The sequence below is a fragment of the Aythya fuligula genome, chromosome 6 (assembly GCF_009819795.1).
Source record: "Aythya fuligula isolate bAytFul2 chromosome 6, bAytFul2.pri, whole genome shotgun sequence".
NCBI classification, from domain to species: domain Eukaryota; kingdom Metazoa; phylum Chordata; class Aves; order Anseriformes; family Anatidae; genus Aythya; species Aythya fuligula.
Window position 1 is genome coordinate 20104291 of NC_045564.1, and position 19611 is coordinate 20123901.

The 19611-nt window shown below is 42.1% G+C and overlaps 1 protein-coding gene across 2 annotated transcripts in view; it reads right to left on the reverse strand.

The window, feature by feature from the left end:
• Positions 1-11875, reverse strand: part of B3GALT1 (beta-1,3-galactosyltransferase 1) — a 202651-nt gene extending 190776 nt beyond the window's left edge. The window contains exon 1 of one of the 2 annotated variants that reach the window (XR_004253414.1): positions 11819-11875. The gene's annotated coding sequence lies outside the window, so the exon portion shown is untranslated. The remainder of the gene's footprint in view (positions 1-11818) is intronic. The other variant, XM_032190302.1, reaches the window with a different exon arrangement.
• Between the last annotated feature and the right edge of the window lie 7736 nt (positions 11876-19611).

A 19611-nucleotide genomic window follows, 5' to 3' on the forward strand; every position in this document is an offset into this window, starting at 1 on the left:
AAAGACAATAAACAACCCCTCTGCTGACTGATAACCTCTTTGATAAAAAGTATAGGATCAGTTACATGCGACTGCCCTTTAAGCATCCTCCTTGCAACCCTTTAGGGAAACTGACCCTGAATAAATGCAAATAAAATTCACATACAAATTCATGCCAAGTTTTAACCTAACTCTAAAACATGATCCTGGAGACCATTTGACTTTGTGAAGCAGACGTGTTTTCTAAGACATATGTCGCTGCCACCAGAAGTCAAAAGCTATGCAGAAGTTGGCATATTTAATAAAATGCCATTGAAATGTGTCTTAGCTATATGACAAGCTAAATTCTTGAAGGAAAGTAATCATCTTCAGTGTCACTTGGTAACTGCCTAGCACAGAAGAAAAAAAAAAGCATTTCCATTAATTTCCATTAGAGCCAGGTAATTCATAACTTCTGCATTGGGTAGTGTTAAGAGTTCAAACTGCACTTCCATGAGAGAGCTGAATCTGGTGTACCTGCTATTATAATGTACGCTTGATGCAAAGTGTTGTTAGTAGTAGCACAGTCTTTATTTCAGTGAGATTCTCCTTTCATGAACAAAGTTTCTGCTGAAATTTCTGTGAGCTTATGTGTTTTAGGTCTGCAAGGTGTTGTGGGCTAGTCCCAGTGGGGAGCTGAGCACCACCCAGCTGCTTACTCACCCCAAGTGGGATGGGGGCAAGAATCAGAAAGGTAGAAGTGCAAGAACTCACAGGGTGAGGTAAAGACAGTTGACCAGGTAAAGAAAAAGCTGTGCAAGCAAGCGAAGCAAAACAGGGAATCACTTCACTGCCTCCCATCGGCAGGCAGGCGTTCAGCCACTCCCAGGGCAGCAGGCCCAACACTCATACATAGCAGCTTCTTGGGGAGACAAACGCCATCGCTCCAAACATCCCCCCTTCCTCCTTCCTTACCCCAGCTGTTATTGCTGAGCACAATGCCACAGGGTGTGGGACATCCCTTTGGCCAGTCTGGGCCACCTGTCCTGGCTGTGTCCCCTCCCAGCTCCTGTGGCACCCCCAGCCCCCTTTGCTGGCAGGGCAGCACAAGCAGCTGAGAGTCCTTGGCTCTGTGTGAGCACTGCTCTGCAACAGCTAAACATTGGTGTGTTTGCACTGCCATTTTCATCAAAAATCCAAAACACTGCACTGTGTGAGCCTCTGCAAAGGAAATTAACACTTTCCCAGCCAAAAAAATAACACAAGGTCAGGTCTTCTGTAAATATTTTAATGACCTAATCAAAAGAACAATTCTCATGCCAATACACAAGGTATGACATAGCAAGAAGAGAGGGAAAGCTGTTTCCCTTTTAAGCTAGTAACAGGTACCAAAATTCTTGGTCACACCTTTTTGTACAGTTGTCTTCACACTCCATAGGAGAGTTCATTGTTTCCTCTTAACAAGAAATAACTGGGTTAAATGTAGTCCACAAATGATGAAAGAGCTTTTTATTTGAAGGGAAGAAAGCACTATATTCATATAATATGCCTTTCTACATATGAAAATCCAGTTAGATCAGAAGACAAAAGAGAAAAAAATAGTTTTTCATACTTCACACTCAGACAACAAGCTATTAATCATATGTTATGTATGCACACACACACTTCCTAGGAATGCTTTCTCCTCAGACAACCTTTTTAGAACCAAGCATACCCCCCCCCCCTTTTTTTTTTTAAGTGATAATTTGTACACATTTTGTTAAATAAAAGAAAGAAAAGGAGTGTAGGTAAAGAAAGAAGGTTCAACTGGTTGAAGATGCCAAGTACTGTATACAAGGTGCTGTGCAAAAGAGAAGAAGAAATGTTTTAGAATTAAAGATATTACTAAGTGTCACAGCTTTACTCCTTATAAAAAAAAAAAAAAAAAAAGATTAACATAGGTTGGGAAAAATATTATTCATCTGATATTTGCCATCATCTCTCTGCTTTACTCTCTTGAATATTGAATTACACCTTGTGTCATATGCACATTCAAAACTCACATTAATACCAAAAAAAGCTGAATGTCTTGAGCACTAAATGGAGAAGAGACTGTTTTGTTTGGAAGGCGCCATTTAAAGAGAAACCTGATGACTGAATGATCTAAAAAACAAACACAAGATTCCTTTTCCTCTGAGAATTTTAAACTCCTCTAAAACGTTGGAATGTGTGTCAGTTTTAGTATTAACCACACTGGCAACTTGCATTTCTAGCCCAAACTCAAACAGTCCTCATTGCTCTCTCTTAGCTTTTCCAGAACGTAGTACAAACACTGAATAAAATGTTCCTGACAGTAAACAAATACTATAGAAGCAAATCTTCATAAGCCCTGATAAAACAAATATTAAATAGTACAGAGAGAATCCTGATGAACCTACAGATCAGAGTGTTTGGGGAAAAGGAAACTGTAAGTCCTTGCAAGGCTGTGTTCAAGAGAAAGCTGTTACATGCACTGAAGATGTATGAACTACTTAAATCCTAATTCACTAAAATTCAGGGAAGTCTTGGCTTTGCACTCTTGTGGAAGAGGGTAGAGAACTCAAGGCCAACTGAAATTAACTGAGGTCTTAACAGTTGTTTCAGTTAGTCCAGTAGGCTCTGGATTAGGATTTAATGTGAAACTCACCTGGATATCAAATATCTTTAAACCTATTCTTTTCCTTTTTTCCCCCCCCCCCCCTCTTTATTTCTATCTACATACTTGTATATGTAGACAGATAGCCCACCTTTTATGTATTTGTTAACTCTGAATACGGTCATTTCATTCTTACAGTTCTGTTTATTGTAACTGTTCATTGCATAAAAGTTATTTATGCAGAATAATAATCGTGTTTGAAGAATAACTCCAGAGAGCTATAGCTGAGGTTCTTCTCTAGAGGTAGTTGAGTTTATTACAATATTTCATTACCACAAAACAATACATCTTCAGATAGAGGCAGCATTAGCTTGTAATATTCTCTGCTACTGTGGTACCAACTTTTCCTTGTAAAGCAATTTAATCACTTCCATATTGGAATATGGAATATTGAAATATTAGTGCTATGCTTCATAGGGAACACCTCCTGAATTTTCATTACAACACATTGTTATATTACTTACACAGTTAGGAAATCTATTTGTCTTTAAGTGGGTCACTGAATCTCATTGAAAAACGTCTAGCCTAAGTTTTACTTGTAAAAATGTGTTTTTCTAGTTGTAAGTCTTCTATTTGAACAGTCAAGGGTTTGTTACTGATTTTCTAAACCCCGCACTTTTCCATGGTTATTCTAATCATTTTTCATAATACCACCCCTCAGAATTATTTAAAGACTAGAATTTTTTGTCTTTCTAGGCAGAAAGAATACTCACAAATTTTAATATGCAATATGAGATAAACTATTACTGTAAGTATGTTCTTATCTAGCCATCACAGTGGCTAAAACAATTGGTACCATTTTACACAGGAAAGATGTAGCCATCAGTTATGAAAGTTTAACACTGCTGTCTTCCAACAAATCACCCCTCGCCAGAAGCAGCCCTTCAGATAACAAACGCTTTAATTAATACCGTGCCCTTCTTGGCAAATCAGGCAAATCATCCAGTTAGTTATGAAATTCTGGCACATAACATGCACAAAACCAAACCAGTTACAGAATCACAGGTAGTACACATGTGAAACAGAAGTTCTGACCAGCATTTTTATCATCGCTGTGGATATGCTAGGCCAGGTCCCTAGGTGTGTGAAGCTTCCACTCTGTAAATGAAGCCATTAACAGCTACTTGACCCTGTGGTGGCTTCTGAACCAAGGCAGGTTCGGGTGATGCTCTCTGACAGGCTCTTAGAGGACCAAACTGTAGCACCCTTAAGTTTCACCCATCCAAGCAAGTACAAGTACCACCCAACGCCTGCCTGTCTGAGAGCTCCTTCAGATCCAGCAGATCTCAGCTGGCTCTCCTGGCTGCTCTCAAGCTGTTGGGACCAATTAGTTATAGCACACAGTGGCCAGAACGTGATTTGGAAACTGATCTACTATATCCAGCCACTGCTCTTTTTCTTCTCTGGCCTAAGCAAATCTGCTCCGATGTTCACAGCAGCAGAGAATCGGGGAGCCAAATCTGACAGCGTGTCTCTGCTGCATTACACAGAAATTTAACTTGTTTTGCAGATAACTCAGTCTCAAAGACTATAAAGAAACAAGAACTACTAAAATAATTTGTCATACAACTAATAAAAAAATTAATTCTGGTACTAATTGCTGTATCTTTTATTCAGGGTTGTGAAGCACTAGAACAGGGGGGGAAGGTCTTCAGAAATCCTGTAGATGTGGTGCTTAGTGATGAGGTTTAATGGTGGATGTGGCAGTGCTAGGTTAAAGGTCAGACCAGATGATCTTAGAAGTTTTTCCATCATAAATGATTCTATGATTCTATTCTATGATGTTTCAACATACAGGATAATAAGCACTTCTTTCTATTTACAAACACATGCTATGTCTTTGAGAATTACAGAACGCCTTTAAACCCATGTACCATTCATAATACAGCTGCTTAAAGCCATGTTGCTACAAGTGTCACTGAAAATAACTTTCAAGCAGGTGCTTGCTGTGTAGAAGTAACCTGGCCCATTCACGCTGGTCCAATAATATCACAATTAATCAAGTTTGAAAGGTGGGCAAAGGACACTTTTTGAAAGTTTGGGTAGATCTACAACAATGTGAGAAACCATGAAAAACTCTTTCTTGCTAGAAAGAACTGCATTCACAATAATTCTGGATAGTATATACTCTAAATTTGATCAAAAATACAGGGCAGTTTGTAGCCAAAATTTAAGTCACCTGAGCCCAGAAGTTTTTACACAGAAGTTATAATAGGTCTGAGTCCTCATTTCACTGACAACCGTACAAAGTCTATAGGACTTCCTCAGACATAATGTACCTATTTTCTGATATCAGAAGTCTTGCTACAGGATAATCCCCTCAAACTCCTAATAGTGAAATGAAAGCATATAGGAACTCTGCTGAATGACTAGATAGAAAAGAGGGACATACTCGAGGGAAGACAGGTTCAATTAGCACTGTATGTTGCTTACTTTTAGTAAAAAAAAAAAAAAGAAAAAAAGAAAAAAAAAAAAGTAATCCTTTCCTAGAGTTTTCAAATTCTGAAAGAGATGATTTCCAGGTGACCTCAGTTAAGCAATACATGACTTTCCTAGACTTTGTGGTTACTTTATCAATTAACATAACCACTCTGATGCCCGTGAAAGCCACGTGTGCCCTAGCCACAGGAAAGTAATGTTTCATAGGGAAGAACATACAAAAATTTGCCTAAGTATCTTATAAAAATGTTAGATGAACAACTGCTTACATCTTAAAACAAGAAGATACTGTCATAGTAAACAGTGGAAGACAAACTCCACTTTATGCTGATAGTCTGTTTAAAGCAGATAAGCAGTTAAGTGGCACTACTCTATCAGCATGCTTCTAAACTCATTCAGCACAGATTCATCAATTAACACTATGCACCCTGTAAGCTCTCAAAATCACATGACTATGCACTAACGAGCATTTATGTCCACCACTGACATCCTTGCAGACTATCATGAACTCACTATTCCACATTAAACCAATCTTGAGCAGTATCAACTCATACAAAGCTGACCATAACTGTGCAGCTATCGTAGACAGGGCCAGGATCACCCCATCTGTCCTGAAGTAGCACGAGCTGAGTTTTCAGCATACTGTGCAAAAGCGATCAAGCAAAACCTTTTTCTGCGGCAAACCACAGCATTGTCTTGGTTGGTAGACAGTCTAGCAAACAGCACCCTTTAAATAGATCAGGACTTGTGACCACACATTACTAAATTCCAATAGTAGAAATATTATGTTTGTTACACACTTGAATGCGTGCTAATATGAAGAGCCTGGTCTGGAGAACTGCGCTATGGTAGAAAACAAAATGAAAGAAGAATTTCTGCAAATAACTACAGCTGGTAGTGTGATCTTTTAGACAGCCAGATTTACTCAGCAAATGACCTCACTGGATAGTAGAACAGCTGGGGCCTTTAAAGGACATAAAATATAATTCCTTAAACTAAATATTTTAATTAACAAAACAATAGGTAGACTACTAAAATAGTCCTGTGCTTCTGCCAAGTACTTTAACAACAATAAATCAAGGAACAGAACAGCACTTCAGGCTGTGGTTTGACAAGTGCATAAGCCAATTTAACTGCTGCCTGTCAACCATCTTGCTCTCCCCTTGCATTTACCTTCATCATTCCATTCCCTCCCTTCATCACCCCTCATAGGGTCTGCTGTGAAGCAGATTCAAGCTGGCAGAAAGTGGTTTGCTGTTTTGTTTTGTTTTTTAAACCATGGGGCCAGTGGGGGGGAGCTGTCTTCTTTCTGCCAGATTAATGTGCTGAAGTGGTTCTGCAAAAGGTTGGGGCTGGCACAGCAGAAGGATGGGGTCACGTGAATGGGAGAAAGGGAAGACACGATCAGCACAGACAGCAGTTGGAGTTACTTATGCTGCTGTGAAACCACATTTATTACTAAGTAACACCAAGCAATAATGCAGCACACTAATAATACATTTCTAATGTTTCTTTAAACCTCACTCTCAATGCTGTTTGCAATGCAGCCGCTCTTCTAAGTGACATGCTCAGAATATCAAATGAGGAGCCTGTTTTTGAACAAGGAACATGAAGAGATCCTTTCTACATGGTGGGCTTCCAGCCTGACCTCTAATGAAACTGGGAAGGGGGGCAGGGGGAAGCTTTGCTCATAATTTTCATGTTACTGTGAAATGCAGCACACAAATGGGAGGTGATTAATTAGATGATAGTGGAGTTAAGACGGTTCTGTAGTGAATCTGTAGAGAGGCTTGGAAAGGATTAAAGTTATTCGAGTAAACGTCACTTTGCACTCTAATATTTTTAAAAGCTTCTTTGGTTTTAATTAAGCATAATTTTAACAGCAATCAATGTGGATCAAATGCCATATACCGCCATTCCCATTTCCCCAATCAGTGTAGTTGGATTAAGTGCTACAAATGGCATCTTTCAGAGTTTTTCTTTTTACCTGGTGTGGGTTTCTTGACACAGTCTTAACCTGTTACTCTTCTGAGCTCATGTTTTTTGATATTAAAAAAAAAAAAAAAAGGCAAAGCTTCACTTATGGACAAACTAGTTTTAGACCTTCAAATACTTTGACTGATCTACCACGTCACTTTTATCCCTCTTAGCCATCAGGTGTGCATGTGAAAAATCTCTTAAGGAATGATACTGTTTGTAAAATTAGGACAAAGACAAAAAGTTGTGTTGGAACTAATGCAGAAGTACCTCATAAAACTCAAAGAGCAGACAAAAAAAAATACATTAGTTTTGGTGTAGATACATTTAAGCTAATACATATAATGAAAAATCAAAATCGTGCATGCACCATGCTGACTCAAAAGAAATCTAGGAATTATGATTTATAGATCCCTTGAATTATCCGTTTTATTTTAAACAGTAACCATAAAAAAAATCATAAAGCATATGCCCAACAAATGTTGGGCTAAGATATCCTCAGGAAAGGCACTTGGAACAAGATGGGACATTTGTATAACCTTGGTGCAGCACCTACATCTCAAAAACTGGGTGAAGTTCTGGTCTTTGAATCTTAAGAAGGACAAACTGGAGTCAGAGAAGGGCAAATAAATTATATAAAGACTGAGTGTCTGCCTTAGAAAGAGAGACTGAAGAGGCTCTTCAGTTGGAGAGAAGGCTGAAGTAAGATTTGATCAAACCACAAGGGGAGTGAATAAACTAATGTAAAACTTCTGCTTGCCAAATCCTCCCATACAAGAACTAGGAGATATTTGATGAAACTAGCAAGAGATTAGTTTAAAAGAGATTGGAGTGCTTCTTTACAAAGTTAGTAGTAAACTGCAGGGACTTGCCTTCACAGAGCATTGTAAAAGCAGTGAGCATCAGCAAGTTTGAAAAATTAGACAATTCTTGGATTGCGAGTTCGTAAATGGGCTCTAAAAGCACTAAGCAGCAATACACTCACAATCCCTAATACAAAAACTAAATATGCTGAGAGTGTAAGGGAACAGACTACATGAAGTAGCCAGGTCTATGTATTGCCCCTAAAAAGCATCTCTTAATGCCACTGCTGGAGACAGAACCCCAAGTTTCAGAGCCCACTGGTCTGACTCAATACAGCTTTCTTTCTGTCCTTATATTCTTAGCTTCAGTTTTCTAAAGCATCTTCTTTTAAGCTCTTACAGAGCACATACACACACACAAAAGGCTACACCCCTGCTTCTTATCTGCTGTGAAGGATATGGCTCACACCTGAGTAACAGCAGACCTTCAGTATACATTCTAACATATCATATCCTATGCTAAGCATGAAATTAGCACTATATCTTTAAGCAAAAAGAAGGGTCAGACCCAGGAGGAAATATTTGAATCATTCCAGCCAATGTGACCCCCACAAAGCCACAGATGTTGTTCCACAGCAGGACCAGCTATTTTAGTGAAAATGTAGCCACCTGCTGAGGGACAAAAGAAACAAACATCAGTTCCTCAAACAGCAGAACTGCAGAATAGCTCAAAAGGAGGCAAGGTTAGGCACGTAAGTCGTTCACGTTTTTACTATGGCAAATCTCAGAAGGTAGTAAGAGTTACAACTTAATGGTACTCAGCAGCCTTAAAAAACTGAGGCTGAAAGCCAATATCTATAGGGTATTTTCCACCCTCTTCTCTTTTACAGGAAGTATGTATATGTGAAATTGGAGGCACATTATAGCTGAAGTATTTTGAGGCTATGGATAATACACAACACCATATGCAAAGGGAGAAGGTATGCTGGCAGTACTCCATAGAAATAAATAAACAGAGCTCAACAGAATCCTCACGTGGGTTCAGTTGTATAATGTATTCTTCACCCTTACCATTAGCTCCCTCTCCAGTATTTGGTAATTTGTTGTTATTCAAAAGGAAAGAGTACACATGTAATCTATCACTATGTATATTTGTGAAATACATATGGTACACATTAAATTATACATTTATATATGCATTAAATTACGCATTTTCATTCATAAGGGAATAATAAAGTATAGTTTTGATGAGTAACTATTGCAGATATTTAGGTTGTTCCCAATAGTTTGGTAGGATAAATTGAGAGCTAGAAAAATCTGAATGAAGAGGCAATAAAAAAAAGTGTCCACCCCACACTATACATGCAAAATATCTAGCAATTTTACATTTTAGGTAGTGATACAAGAGAGGTGTGCTTGTAAATGTGGCTTATTCATCATCACACCTTGACACACCTCTGCATTAATACCATCCCTAAGCAGGCCCAAAGCTTGGAGAGAGTCCATACATCTTTTGTTTCTCCTGGATGAGCTCTAGAAAGCTGATCTCAGCCACCAACGCATCTGCAGTCTGCACAGCTCTGCTGAAATTCACTCCTGCCTGACTGAGCACCAGTCAAAGAACAACTTGCCCATCTTCACCTCTCGCCCTCTGTTATACTCTGTTGAAGATCTACATCTTCAGCCTCAGCAGCTGAATTCCCACGTCTTGTTTAAGAGCCTCCTTTGTTAACTTCATTGGGAAGCACTCACTGACGACAGGGAAACCAAAGAAGAGCAGTCTTGGGCATTCACATATGCCTATGGCAGTGCTAGGCAGCAGCAGATACTATCACCATTTGGAAACATCTGAAGCCTGTGAGCAAGCAGCACAGGGAACACTTGGATGCAGAGGCATGTTACACTTCTGCTTATCTCCAATTCTGCAAAGCTTCCATACAGCAGTGTCTACCGCCACTATGTTTGCTGGAGACATTATGAACAGCTACAAGTCAGTATTTTAACTGCAGCTCAGAAAAAACATTAGCTTTTTGAAAAAGATCTGTATACTGTTTGTGTGATCTAATGCAACTAGAAGATGATGATGCATCATCCATCTTTTCTACAATCTTCTGCAACTCTTCAGTAGTTCAACTAAACGTAAATATGTATTTCTAAAAACACGTCACTTGTTTTGCTTAGCTGCATCAAAATAACTTGCCTAAACAGTTAAGAAAAAGGCTACAGAGCAAATATGGTGGCATACATTCTCCTGCATGTAAATCCTCCTGAAAGCAATACCTGGGAAGCACGTATCACAGATTAAGACTACTTATGTGCTGAAGGTTTTACAGATTACCCATTCATAAACTGGATTTTTAGATTCTGTATATCATCCACAATAGGAAAGGAAAGTTAGTGTTTTCAGTCTGTAGTCTTGCAAAAAAAAAATCCACTCATCCTCACCATAAAATTTGTCTTTTTCTTTCCTAAGAAGCCATGCAAGGAAAACATAGGTGAGGTACGAGGCAGACTGGCACAACTGAGCACATCTCAGACATTGCGTCATGGCTACTTGGATCAGAATTACTCTCTGCCCTAGGCATCTAAATTAACCTAACATACTCCAAAGACATCGATTCAAGTAACTGAATGATGTTTCTGAAAAACTGGTTTGCCAATATGACATTTTACTGGATCCATCCAGAATAAGTGATATACAAGAAACTGAAATGTCATTAGCCATTTATGTTCTCTCAGTACAGATATTTATTGGGTAAGTATGCAGGGAGGGAACAGTATTAGCCTGTCTCAGTTATAAATTCAACACCTCTAACCTTTTACTAGTACTTCCCACTCAGCTGGCTGTTTGTAACAACGGGTTCATGCTGGGTGTTCATGCTTGTCGTCTATCACATGATTTTTACCAATTCTGAACTCATGTCGTGCATCACATGGCTAAATGCCTCCTTATAACTAAATTAAGGAATTGAAATGCTACATATCGAGAGAGAGAGAACCAAATCAATGCACGCCTAGAAAGCAGGGAAGGAAGCTCGCAGCCACGCAAGATCCTGAAAGTTAGAACGAAATGCTCCTGGTGTTTTCTAGAGACATGAGGCAGTTTCCTCATGATGGCAATGCCCATGTCACCATATGCAAAGTAACCAAGACACAACAGAGACCACTCTCTCTTCAGCTGTTAATTTCGGATGCTGCTTGCTTCCCACCGAGTCAATGTCACAACTCCACTTCCTTGACCGAAGGACCGTGTCCACTGCTTAGTCCGTCAGTGCCCTAGCGATCCTCGAGCCGCGACCGAACTGAGGTTCCGAACGCTTACACTAGCGACCACGAAGAGCACCTAAAAAGCTATTTTCCTTCCCAAATCAGCGAGGTTGGACAACGCTCCACAGCCTCCCAGTACCACCTCCAACCGCTGGAAGCGGAGGAGGTCGCAGCACGGCGAACGAGAGCGTGCGGGGCTCGGCGGGACCGCATCCCCGGCACCCCCCGGCCCCCGCCGCCGTCCCGCCGCCCTCTCCCCAACTTTCCGCCGCGCTCCCCGCTCCGCAACTTCCAGGCGCGGCACCGGGCGGCCGCGGCCACGCCTCGCGGGGCTCGGGCACCTCCCGGCGGTGCGGGCCCTGCTGCGCGGGGCGCTCCGCCCGCCCCGGGGCTCGCCCCGCCGCCTGCCGGGCGAGCATCGCCCCCTCGCCGCGGTACCCAAGTTGCCGCCCGGGGACCGGGACGAGGCGCCGCCGCCGAAGGGCACGGCAGAGGGCGGCGGGGGGGCCGCAGCGGGACACGCCGCCACCTCCCGCCCCGAGCCCCCCCGCCCGTGCCGGTGCCGCCGCCGGTCCCCCCGGCGCCGGGCGCAGCGGAGGCGGGCGGGCATCCATCCCTCCATCCATCCCTCCATCCATCCCTCCATCCATCCCTCCATCCATCCATCCACCCATCCGCCCTCCCCGCGGCCGGAGCTTACCGGCTGCGCTCGCCCGCCTGGCCGCACGCCGCTCCGCGCCGGACCGCGAGTGCCGCTGCCGCCCGCCGCCCCGCCGCCGGCATCCCCGCTCCGCCCGCAGCCGCACCAGCCGCCGCCGCGGCGCCCGGCAGCAGCGCCCGCCCCGGGAGAGCGCAGCCCGAGCGCCGGGGGGACTCGCCCTCTCCGACTGACAAGGGGCGGCGGCCAATCGCCGCCCGCGCGGCGCCGAGGAGGCGGGAGGGTGCGGTGGGCCGGGCCAATGGGAGGCCGCCCCTCCGGCCGCGCCGTTTCCGGGAGGGGGGAGCCGAGGCTGGGAGGCGGGGGTCGCGGCGGCTGTGAGCGCGGGGCGCAGCCCGCAGGGCCGGGCGGTGCGGGACGGGGTCCGCGGGGTTGGCCCCGGCCCTGGCCTCGGCCCCCCTTGGGGCGCGCTTTGTCCCCGGCGGCGGCTGCTGGCCACGGGAACGCGTGCGCCGGGGCCGGTCTCGCCCTTCCCCGGCTGCGGGGCTGGGGATGCCCTGCCGGGGGGAGCCGCGCCTCTCGCTGCCCGTGCGGCCGCGGGGCGCCGAGCCTCACGGCAGGGCGCCTTGTTGGGGGAAAAAAAGAAAACAACAACAAAAACAAAAAAAAACGGGAGAGGATTTGTTGGATTTGTTGTTCCCATCGCACCCATTCTTAGTATTATTTCTCCCGGCGGACCCCATCCGGGCCGGAGCCGGGTCCGCCCGCAAGCATTGGGGGCTCGGGCAGCGCGGCCGCTCCCCAACGGCCGTAACGGCCCCAACGGCCGCCCCGCCCCGCAGCAGGCAGCGCCCCCCGGACCCTGCCGGTCCCCCCGCAGCCCGCCCGGCTCCCTCGGCGCCCTCGCAGCAGGGGCGCTCGGGCAGCCCCCGCGGTAGGCGCGCTGCCCGCCGCTGCCATCGCTGCAGGGCGCGGAGCCGAGGCTCTGCCCCGCTCGCCGCCTCCGAAGTTGGCCGCAGCTTCGTGCCGCCCGCTATAGCCGCAGCAGCGATGGCGCGGGCGGGGCGGGTGCCCCCGGTGCCGGCTGTGCCCGGGTGGCAGCGCCGAGCGGAGCGGTGCGGAGAGGAGCCCGCGGGCAGCGTCCCGGAGAGCTCCTGGCTGCAAACGGCTCGGGAAGCGCTGTCCTGGGGCTGGGTAAAAAAAAAATGCCTTCGGGGGTAACAAAGGAACAGCACCCGACACATCTCAGGGGTGGCGCGGCGTTGTGACAGGCTTGCGATCGGAGCTGCGGGCTGGAAGAAAAAGTGTAAAAGCATGTTAGCAAACAAAAATGAGCGAAGAAGATGCTAGGGGAGGAAGAATAAATCATAACCGTGAACGTGATGTTCCTCCTGGCCGAGGACTCCAAATGCTCGCCACGTGCTGGTGTCACCCTCTCACCCAGCCCCAACCTAGAAGGAATTTGCCCACCGGGGATGAGTAGAAGGGTGAATGTAATGCCAGGACAGGGCTGCAAACTAGGAACCGCGTGCAACAAACTTAACTGCACTGTTTTACTTGTCTTCCGTAATTAATGATTAGAGTGTAAAGATTTCAGCATAATGACAAACACTTCCCTCTACTCTGGTCTCTCTAAAAAGCCAGGTGATATTTGAAATAGTTCAAACAAATATTTGAAAACATTTCCGGACTGCGTTTCACTGCTGTGTTCTTTCTGGTATTGTTGGTTTTTACCCACAGTTTCAGCATTTGCTTGTCAAGAAAAGCCCCTGACCCAGTTATGTGGTTTATCTGCTGGTGTATTCATAAAACCTGACCCAGAGGTGTGAAGGTTCATCAATTCCTCATGGCTTACCATCATATCTTGTGCATTTCAGATCTGTTTCCAAAATGAAACAATCTCTTTAATTAATCTGTTGATAAGCAAGGGTTTATTGTGACTTAATGAAGAAATTTATTGTTCATGTTAGTATTGGATACTATTTATGGGCAGAATTCCTTGCTCAGTTGTACCAGATGCTGGTACCTTCATCTGCTGAGTTCACAACTGCTCCAACTGTTTGGCAACCTGAAAGTCATGCCCTCTCCTTTCAGAACCACCTTTTAATACAAATTTTATTCTGTTGAGACTGATCCACTACAGCGGCAGGTTTCTTTCCCTTCCACTCTTCAACTGTTTTCTCTTGTTTGGTCACAGTGATACATTTGGATTTGTGTCCAGTGTGAGCAGTGAACACACTCACCTTTGTTTGGAAGAAAACAATGAGAACTGTTTTAAATGATTATGGGTTTAGATGCTCAGGGCTCTCTCTCTCTCTCTTTTTTTTTTTTTTTTTTTTTTTTTGTTGTTGTTGTTGTTGTTCTTCCTGGCAATTTTTATTTATTAGTTCAGGAGCTACCCCAAGCCATGAGAAAATAATGTGTCAAAAATAGTATTTTATATGTATCAAAAAGTACGATTTTTTTTAATTTTTGTTGAAGCAGGAGGTGTTTTTAATATTTGATGTCAGAGAGGCATATTTTTAGCTTGGAAAAAAAAAAAAAAACACCATACTTTATTTTACTGCCCAGTTTTACAAATGTTGCAGAACTAAAGCGTTTCACACTTACAACTTACTCCTGCAAAGAAGGAGGAAATATGAAAATAATCTCTGCAAGTACAGCCCTTTCATAGCAAGTATAACGTGCTATGAAATAAGCTGAATAAACTTTCATTGTTTGTAATATTTAAAATTTATCTAAAAATGTAAACAGAAATTCAGAAATCCTGTCATAGTACTATTTTCCTGTTAAAAGAGTAGCCTCTAACATTCAACAGCAGTTTTTCCCAAACACAAACACAGCTCAGTGTGTATGGTAACTAAAACATTGCTTGTCAGGAAAAGCTTGCAGTTTAGCTACCAGTATTTCAAATGTGTTGGAGATCATTAAATATAATTTATTCCAAATAGAAAGCCAGTATGTCATCTAACAGCTAAATACCCCGTTTGTGAGACAAAACTTCTCAGGGGGGAGATTTGCTGTTACAGGTTTAAAAGCACCAAATAATTAAAAGTAGAAAAGATGTGAGAATGAGAAAGTGGAACAGTGAAAATATAAGGCTGTTCATTAAAGTGCTTTATAGTACTCTTACTATTTTCTAAAATTTAACAGAGCTCATAATATCTGCTGAACTGTTTTTTTTTTGTTTTTGTTTTTGTTTTTTGTTTTTGTTTTGTATCCCAATTAAAACTCTTTAGGTTGGCTTAGTCCACAAAACTTTAATTTAGACGTTGGGCAGGTCTAAGGAAGGAGAGTCTGATGGTTCTTTCTAAATACAACATACTTGAAAAGTACTAACAGGACGTACATAAGCTGAACTACTTTAATTCACAGCACAAACAATGTAAGAAATATACCCATACAGCTCTGTCAACACAAGTCCATTCTGTCCTGGATCAACGAACCTCCAGGGGTGCAGAGAAAGTCAGGAATGACACCTGTTAAATCTTCATTTTATCTGTAGGACTGACAGGTAGATGCAAGCTGTGGCCTAAGTTCTGGCATTTGGGACTTCGGCAGATGCTGGGAATGATGCTGAGATTCAGCTCCAAAATAAGCAAGCAAATAAATAAAGAGGGAGAGTTTCTGTATTATCCTTTTATCCTCAGATTTTAGGAGAGGTTATGCTCCTTACTAACAATCTGTATGCTTTGAAAAATTACTCAGTCTTCATCTAGAAATTCTTTGTGGCCCCTGGAGGTTCCCCAGCTAAAGAAGATGGTTAGGGCTTTCCAACATTAAGAAGCTTCCACTTTTTCCATTTGTGATTTCATGCAGGCATTTTACTTTTTTGTCTCTGCTATCTTTTTATACAGAAGATGTTTATTGTTTTTAGGGGAATCATTTTACAGAGGGTTGATATTTCACCCAGTCGCTCCCTCATGCCCTCCTCAGCAGAACAGGGGGAGAAAAACAGATGGGCAAGCTCTCAGGTGTGTTGAGATACAGACAGTTTAATGAGAAAAGCAAAGCTGTGCATGGAAGCAAAGCAAATAGGGGGAATTTATTCACTTCTTCCCATCAGCAGGCCACTTCCTGAGAGGCAGGGCCTCAGTATGTGCAGTGGTTAATCCAGAAGATAAATGCTGTAACCACAACTGTCCCCCCACCTCCTCCTTTCCCCCAGCTTCTACTCCTGAGCACCACTTTGTGGGGTGTGAAATAGTCCTTTGGTCAGTTCCCTCCAGCCTCCTGCCCACCTGCGGTCAGGGAGGAGGGGGGCTGGAGAGCCAGCCCTGGTGCTGTGGGAGCACTGCTGTGATGGCCGCAAGGCTGGTGGTGTGCTCTCACCGGCCCTCAAGCCTCAGAGGCAAAGCATAGCACTGTGTGGGCTGCCAGGGGGACGGCTGACTCCACCACAGCTTAGTTGGCTTCACGGTGATTCACACAGCAGGAAATACCTTCTATTTCTTTTGAGGAGTGACAGATCAGTCCTCTGCTGAAGCCTGGTTAGGCTGATAGTATTATTCATAGGTTGGCACCTTATTACAACTGAAATTAGAATTATCTTTTACTTTGTCCGGCCTTGCTGTGTCCTGTCCTCTGAGTATTGGCAGGCAGTGTTAGAAGGCAAACTCTGTCATAAGTGAGCCCTTCTAAGAGGCATGGTGTAAGAGCAAACCTTTGACATAAAACTATAAGGCAGCCTTCTAGAGATGAACATTATTTCCCTCTTCCCTTTTGGTAGCAGTTGAATATTTGGCTGATATATAGATGGAACGCTGCTTGTACATATCTGTGGGAGGAATGTTTGATTATTTATTTTAAAATGCATTATAATTTGCCAGTGTTATTCAGCCCCAGTTGGTAACCCATTTGCTAATATTATGTCAATGTATGTTGTAAGATACCACTCACAGCTCTGTGCTAGGTGCAATATAGAAAAGTAAGGAAACAAGGTCCTTGACCCAAGGAGTTTGCTCACGCGATCTCTGACAGAAGTGCATTGTGATCTGATTTCACACTGCCTGAAGAAATTTTGTTTTATTCTTTTAAGATTTATCTACCACATATTAAGTTATCTGAAGAGAGCTAATCTCCCTGTAAACAAAGCAAGGCAACTTCTGTGTGCTTGGTGAGTCCTTCAAGATGTTTGTTTATCATAAGTGATCAGTTGCAAGCACAGCTTCCATTTATATAGTGTCCTTCATAGCAATGTCATTATGAAGATCATAATGAATATACTTAGAAGCATTTTAAGACTCCATAAATACATAAATACATATGTATTTGTGACTGCCTTGAACAGTGGTATAAGATAGTCCTTTTGTATTAATGAAGGGATTTATCATGGAGTGTGCTTTCATATACAAGCAATTCTTCTTTGCATGAGTGACCAGGACATAGAATGAACACTGGCCCTGTCAGTTTAAGGATTTTTATCTTTGTTTTTTTTATCTATTAGAGATTTTATTGTCTCCCACCCCATATTTTATTTTAAGGTGGATTATTTGTTTTGACAAACATTTACGTAATTACCTAAGAATTTAATCATAAAACAAAACAACAACAACAACAAAAAAACAAAAACACAAAAGCTAGACTAACCAAGAGAGAATAGCCTTCACAGCATAGTCAGCAGCTGAATCCAGCTTGAAAAAATCAGCGCGGTTCTGTTTAATCACGATTAAAGTTTTTACTGATTTCATAATTTTGTATTTCTTTTTAAAGATCTTGTGAAATTACCTGGCACTTGCTATGCATAAACCAGAGGTCTTGGTTCTTTGTCATCTGATGAAGATATCATCTGATTTGCTTACCAGCAAGTGTAGAGGGATGAGACTTCACATTAAATTCTACTTGCTCAAAGAATACATCTATCAGAAGTCAGGATTCCTGTCACAAGGGACAAGCACTGCAAAGGTTGGAATTGCCATCACTGTTACTATTTTATGACTGACATGGAGGCCTGGTTCTGTCACCCCCATTTACATTGAAGAACATCTTAAGAAAAAATAAACTTTTTTTTTTTTTTTTTGTAGTGGCATCCATGTAGGCAAGGATGTCTGCTTGGCAAGGTGCTGAGGACATTGTTGCCAAAATTTATTCAAAGTAAGGATAGAAGAACTATATTAAGAATGTTTGACCACTTGATTTTGCTTATCAGCTGTAAGAAAAATTTCCCCATAGTCTCAGCCCTCCAAAGAGATGAGCTGCAAGTGGAGTAATGATAAAAGAGAAAAAACAGAATATATGGATAGAAAGAGTGAGGGGAAAAACAACGAAGCCATCAAATTCAGAAATTCAGCAGTACTGAGATTGCTATTTCTATATATACACAACTGGTGTTAAAGTAATTTGCTGATTGCTTGTGGTTCTACTTATGTATACATGAGTATCTATCTATTTATATGCATACATACATATGATATTCATATATTGCACTGGAAGAGCATTAAGTTTGAAAGTCAGAAAGCCTGAAGTCAGAAGCTGTCTGATACAGTCTTTAATTTTGTGATTGCATGGATCTTAGGACTTGCTTACCTTATTCATAGCATAGAAGGGATGAATCCTTCTACTTGCACAATTCTTCAATATTTTGTTTTATTGAATTATTAAAAATATGGCCTCAGGTCTTATTGATTACAGGCTCCTATGCATCTTCCAGCTGCTGCAGCAATTCAGAAAGAAGTCCTAATAAAAACATTCTCCTGGCTATATATCACCAAAGCATGATCTGTACCATAAAAAAAATAATGTGAGATGGTGAAATTGAAAACAAGATTGTGAATATAGTCAAAATAGAACCATATAGAAACCAAGGTACTAGATTAATCTAAGTTTATTCAGCTGAAAGAAACTTTTTAGCATGGGCAAACTGCTATACTCTTACCAGATATTCTTCCTGGATATGGAGGAAGTCTTTTTGGTAAAGCTATAAAAAGAAATCAGCTTGTCTCTCATTTCCTATGTGTGGAAAGCTTCAACGCAAATAGATAGTATCAGACAAAATTCTAAGTGAATGAAAACAACAATTTTAATTGGGAAGTATAGAAATGAATTACTAGAATGGTATTGCCTTTTACTACAATTAAGACATGACTGTGAGATAGAACAGAACCTAGATTTTAGCATTTAGGTTTAGCAGGATAATATTGCTGAAGTTGGAGTGTGTCATTTACAGAAGTCACCCCAGACAACTATTGGTGTGATATTTTTGCCCTACCAGAACATTTCATGGGTGTTAAAGAAAAATCGTTCCAGAATATTATTGAAAATTCTAGCATTTTGGGACCGTTCAAGGCTTGAGTCACATTTAAAATCTATTGTGAGGAATTACCCCTAATTTTATAAAACTTAAAAATCTAGCAGTCTATAAAGCATTAGATTTTGGTTCTGAACTTTTAAAGTTTTCAGAAATTTCAAGTGGATCCAGATTTTGAATTTCCAAGCATTCAACCACTGTAACAGTATTTGGCACATATGTATGGATGTCTTCAGCAAATATATTAAAATAACATCAATTTTTTGAAATCAAGCACTCAGAGACTATCAAATGTGAAAATTTACGTTGTCCGTTTGACCTTATTTCATTTTGCTGTAAACTGTGATTCATTTTAAAAATTATTGTCACATAATAATGAATCAGCAATACAGTAAATATTACTAAATATAGCAACACAAGCACTAATAAAAGTGAAACAAACACAGTTAAGGTGCAGGAGGTGCAGAATTTCAGCCATTATCCACTTTCCTAGTGTAGCCAAGTGTTTATTTGAAAAAAAAAAAAAAAAAAAAAAAACACTTCGAACAAGTTCTCAGTGAATGGTAGTTTGTAATTATGAAAGAGGAGC